Here is a 6,000-nt window from a genome sequence, read left to right on the forward strand (position 1 = left end):
CATTCTCATTATTAAAAGAAAATCTAAAACCTTGTCTATATAAACCATGAAATGAAATGATGTTTCTAGCCATTTCTGGTGAATAGCAACAATTGTTCAAATCTAAACATAAATTATTCCTAAGCATTAAAGAATACACTCCAATCTTGGTCACATGCGACGATCTTCTGTTCCCCATGATTAGATTGACCCTTCCTTGCTCCACATCCCTACTTCTTCTTAGTCCCTGCACATTAGAACAAATGTGATAACCACAACCAGTATCAAGAACCCAAGAAATAGCATGATTAGAATCATTAGATTTAATTGTGTATATACCTGTGAAAGATGGCTTGATCTTTCCTTCCTTGATGGCTTGCAGGTACTCTGGGCAACTTCTCTTCCAATGTCCTATCTTGTGGCAGTGGTGACACTCTGCCTCCTTCGGGTTAGGGCAGGGCTTAGCGGGATCAACTTTGGTCCCAATAGAAGAGGCACCATCTCGGGCTTTAACCTTGCGATAGTTCTTAGACGAAGCCTTCCTCTTCTTTCCCTTTCCTTGACCAATAGCCAAGACAGGAGCAGCAGGTGGATTGGGAGTTGGTGCAACAGACATGTCTTTGAAGTTGCTCTCAGCGACCCTCAAGAGACCTTGGAGTTTGCTTAGGGTGACCTCCCCTTTGTTCATGTGGTAGGTCATCCTAAATTGATTGTACATCGGAGGCAAAGAGTGAAGCATCATGTCGATCTCCAAGTCTTCCCCAAAATCAACATTTAACTTGCGAAGGCGGTCGACATACCTTTGCATCTTTTGCAAGTGCACGGTAAGAGATTCTCCATGACCCATCTTAGCGGAAATCATGTTAGTGAAAATCTCATAACGCTCTTGTCTCGCGTTCCGGTTGTATCTCTCCAATAAGTCTTGATGCATCTCGTATGGGTACATGTCCTCGTACGACTTTTGGAATTCAGAGTTCATGGTGGCTATCATGATGCAATGTACCTTCGTTACATCTCGCTCATGAGTTTCAAAAGCGGTAATTTCAGCCGGAGTAGCGATTTCAGGGTTGATCTTCTCGAGCTTCTCATCGAGGACATACTCCTTATCCTCATAGCGAGCAATGGTGCGAATGTATCTTATCCATTCACTAAAGTTCATTCCATCGAAGGTGACCTTTTGGAAAAGGCTCATCAACGTGAAATAACTAGCAGCAGCGTTGTTTGCGTTCGACATCTACAAAAGGAAAAAGGACAAAGATAGATTAGAATAAGAATCCCTAATTATCACCTAATAAGAAAAATTAGGGCTAGGATCCAACAACAACATTTACATATTAGAAAAGGGATGCCGTAATCTAACATGCAAATAAATTGAAGGTAAGTGAATGACGATTCACTAATTCTCCACCATAAAAAAAACTAACTATAAGCCCTAAATGTATTGAGAATTCCTAGGTTCGGATGAGATTCATTGAAACTATTCAATAGCATGTTTAAATCTCGATATGCCCCTCTTGTTTGTGACTGGGATACCGAGGATCACAAAGCGGGTGTGAATTACCATGCAAATTTACATGTTGCCTTCATTGTAACGATCACCTATTCGATGTGCCGGTTAACCACACACGCTCCATCGAACTATGATAAACAATGAATCACCCTTTTCCACCTTTGCTTAGAACCAATTAGTGTGCCGGTAAACCACACACGCTCCACTAACTTCTTAGCAAGGGTGCAAAGTGTAATTTCATGGGATTGCATCAATTCACTTTTCCTAAAGTAACTAAGATTGGGAAATTTTAAAAAATGTGTAGTTACTTTGTATTACTTATTATACTTTTAATGAGAGGATGAGGTTGCCGTATCCTACCCGTTTGGCTAACGACCCTCCACCGATCAAGCAAGCAGTGGGTGTGAGTGTACACCCATTAAGCGCCATTTTATAGGCCACAACCTTATACCCACCTTATAGATCGGCTTCGTGAATGAGGCCTACTAACGGTAAGACTAGCATTTTAGTTATACATATATATATATATATATATATATATATATATATATATATATATATATATATATATATATATTATTCTTGTAATATTATATTAGTATAGGGTTGTATTTTAAACCTTTTAAAATCTAGGGTTTGAAATTTAAGTTATCTAAATTAAAACTTTTAATCACAAAATATAAATTTCAAAACTTGAGGACAAGTTTTAAACATTTAAAACATGGAGGATCAAATAACAAATAATTTCAATTAACAATTAATTTCCTAATTATCTATATTTGATTTATTCAAGATTTCTTTTAAGATAATTACCAAAATAATCAAAATAATTGATTAATTATCATATAAGGAAATTAAATATTTTATTAGTTGATAAATATCTTTAATTAGATCAGGATTATAGTCATATATATCAAAAAATCGGATTAGGGTTGATCTAATATGATTAAGGTAAGTTTCCATAAGATAATCATGAAGAAATCCCGAATCTGGCCAATCCTGACGCTTGGACTCGCCGAGTGCACAAAGGGACTCGCCGAGTCAGGCCAACTCGCCGAGTCCACTTTGGAACTCGACGAGTCCATGACTCAGAAACACAAAAATCGAATTTTGCAGATTAGTTTCAGACAATTAAGCAACAATTTAATGAAAACCAAGCTAGGCTCTGATACCACTGATGGGTTTTAGCCATAAGAACTTTCCTATGTGCGCATGCAAAACCCTAATGCTTGGATCTAGGATTTCTAATTAAACATGCTTTGAATCCAAGACTTCTAATGACTATTTAGGTGTAATAACAATATTGAAACAGATCTAGAATCATACCTTTGAATTCCTTGTTGATCTTGTTGTCTTGGAGCTTCTAGAGTCACAATTGTCACTCCTTTAATGGCTTACAAACATCAAATAGCAAGGAGGATGATTTGGGAGAGAGGAGAGGGGAGGAATTCGGCCAGGGCTTCTCTACTTTTGGTAAAGTCCCGATTTCCTTATGCCATAGGGTCTATTTATACATGTAGACTCCTTAAGGGTTACAACCTAAACCCTAATTGGATAATCTTATCTTAAAGCTATCCAAATCCATTCCTTAGATAACCCCTTGGACGATTTGAAGCAATCATTAGCTTCTAGAATCCGTCCAATGCATATCAATATGGATTTACAGTCTAAAGTTTAACTATCAAACAATTGACAGTTTATACCCTTTTATTTAATTAATCTCTTTAAGTCACCAAATTAATTCCAATTAATTCTATGACTTATATTAATAAAATAAAAATATATTATTCTTTATATTATTCCCATAATATATTAATAATATTTACTCTCTCTTAATAAATCATCCTATCAAGTTGCTATGGTGAAGGCAACCCAAAAGGACCATGCACAACCGGGTCAAATACTTGCCTAATATAGTTGTAGCCTTAGACACTATTCCAACATCTTAGTATACCTTGAACCCATTGCCTTGAATTCTTTTTTCACCTTGTATGTACTACTGTACATTTCGTTTCCTTCTGGTAACATATTTTGATCAAAACTAATAATTCTGTAAAGCACTTATCTAATACTCCATACTTACTCTTCAAGTTGGGTAGTTGAATGATTGCAGATAATTTTGTGAAATTATGACACCCTGTGTTTAGGGGCTTCTCGGCATCTTCTATCAGTTCTCTAAACTTATCAGGGTTCCCAATAAAGTTTTCTTCTACAGCTTCAACTATCTCTACTGTTTCTGCAACATCTGTTAGCATTTCTATGTTTATGTTCGTGGAATCTACTACGTTTGACGTATCCATGTCAAAATTATGTTCATATATATAACTTCTTGGTGGTTCTTCTGTTTCTCTATGCTTATTCCAATTTGTGTATGTTTGATCAATTCCATTCCTGAATAGATAATCATCTACAACATCCACCGAATGAGATATATGGTTTACACACTTAACACATGGACATGGAATTTTTATCTTTTTTTTGGTATCTATAGGATCCATATGTTTAGAAATCTTGTAATTGTGTACTGCATATTTGATAAACTCTCCAACACCTTTTACATAGGTTTTTGATGTTCTGTAGGCTCCCATCCAAGACTTATCCATATTCATCTTACAACAGCATCAACAAGCAATATATGTTTCCTGTTGATTGACCCATTTTAACAAACAGTTGGTGTGCATAAACGAAATAGGATCACATTACAAATAAATCCAATATCTTGAAACAAAAAAAATGTTAACTAAAAAAAAATAATGAAACACATCATGACCAAACGAAATAACAAAGATTCATATTATGAGGGTAACTGTTTTTTAATTCCCTGTATTAATTAAATGTAGTATTTGTACCTGTATGAATTTAATGTTGACATATCAATTTCTGGTTGAAGAATAAACGTAGTTGCAATACCTTTGTAGTTATCAGAGAATGAATCGATAGGAATTCATATTGTCTAAAAGGGGATATTTACGCATTGAGTCTGTAATGTGGAGAAGTGATAAAAAAGTGGATGATTAGGGACATATCGAGAACTAAAAAAAAAGAAAAAAAATTGTTGCTAGTTGGGTTCGAACCCATGACATTCCAAAATATACCATTAACTATATTTACACTTACCATCTGGGGTATCTGGTTGATTGTAATTTATTGGTTTGTGTAAAAAACAAAAAAATTAACCAAAAGAGAAAAGAATCCACTAAAACCGATCTAAGACAAACACAGTTAGCATCAAGCATTTTTTCCTGATTTGATACAATAAATGTAATTGTTTTTGCACATTGTTTTTAATTAGCCTTCACAATTGAAAAAAAAAAATAAAAAAAAAATCATTCTTTCCTAATTTGATACAATAAATGAATGACCATTATAACCTTATATCTCACACACAGATTAAGTAGAATTTATATAATTTTCTTTGTTTTATCATAATAACAATTAATGGACGGATATACCCTTGCTATAACATAACTACATGGTGGAACTGAGTTGCAAGGTACATTGCTTTAGAAAACAATTCAGTAAAGAGGGACAAACCTGACTCAGTTATAAGTAGTCAAAACAATCTAAATTAACATATAAAATTAATATGATAACTATTTCCCATTTTGCCCTTAAGACAATTCTATTTAAAACAACATCAAATATGGACATATAACATATAATTGACTGTTATACCCCTATGTTATCATAAATACAGAGTGGAACTAAGTTGCAAAGTACATTGGTATCTTAAAAAACAATTAAGCAAAATAGGGACAAAGATGACTGAGCTATAAGTATGCAAAACATGCACATAATTAACAAATAAAATTAATATGATAACTAATTTCCATTTTGCCCCTTAGACAATTCTCTTTAAAACAACATCAAATCTGGACATATAACATATAATTGACTGTTATACCCCTGTTTTATCATAAATACAGAGTGCAACTAAGTTGCAAAGTACATTGCTATCTTAAAAAACAATTAACTAAAACTGGGACAAATCTGACTCAGTTACAAGTATGCAAAACATGGACATAATTAACATATAAAATTAATATGATAACTAATTTCGATTTTGCCCCTAAGACATTTCTATTAAAAACACCATCAAATATGGGCATATAACATATAATTGATTGTTATACCCCTGTGTTAGCAAACTACATTGCCTTTTTAACAACACAATATATCAAAACATGGACATAATATATAACATCAAATATAGACATACTATATAATCAAAACAACATCACATATAGACATAATATATAACAATTCATTAAATAAAAGAGTTTCATATTAATTACAAAAAATAGAGTATCATATGTACTCTGTATTAATCACAAAAACGATTACAATATAGTTTACCTAGGTTATGTCTTTCCATGCTATGACATTTTCTTTCACCATGTCCATAGCATCCTCCATTTTTTCTCTTGGAATTCTTATGTTTATCATATGGTTGATGTATGCTATTCCATCATCAACCGATGCCATTGGATGTTTTGTTACAAACATGTGAA

Source organism: Lactuca serriola, chromosome 9, assembly GCF_051521515.1.
Source record: "Lactuca serriola cultivar US96UC23 chromosome 9, Lser_US96UC23_V15, whole genome shotgun sequence".
NCBI classification, from domain to species: Eukaryota; Viridiplantae; Streptophyta; class Magnoliopsida; order Asterales; family Asteraceae; genus Lactuca; species Lactuca serriola.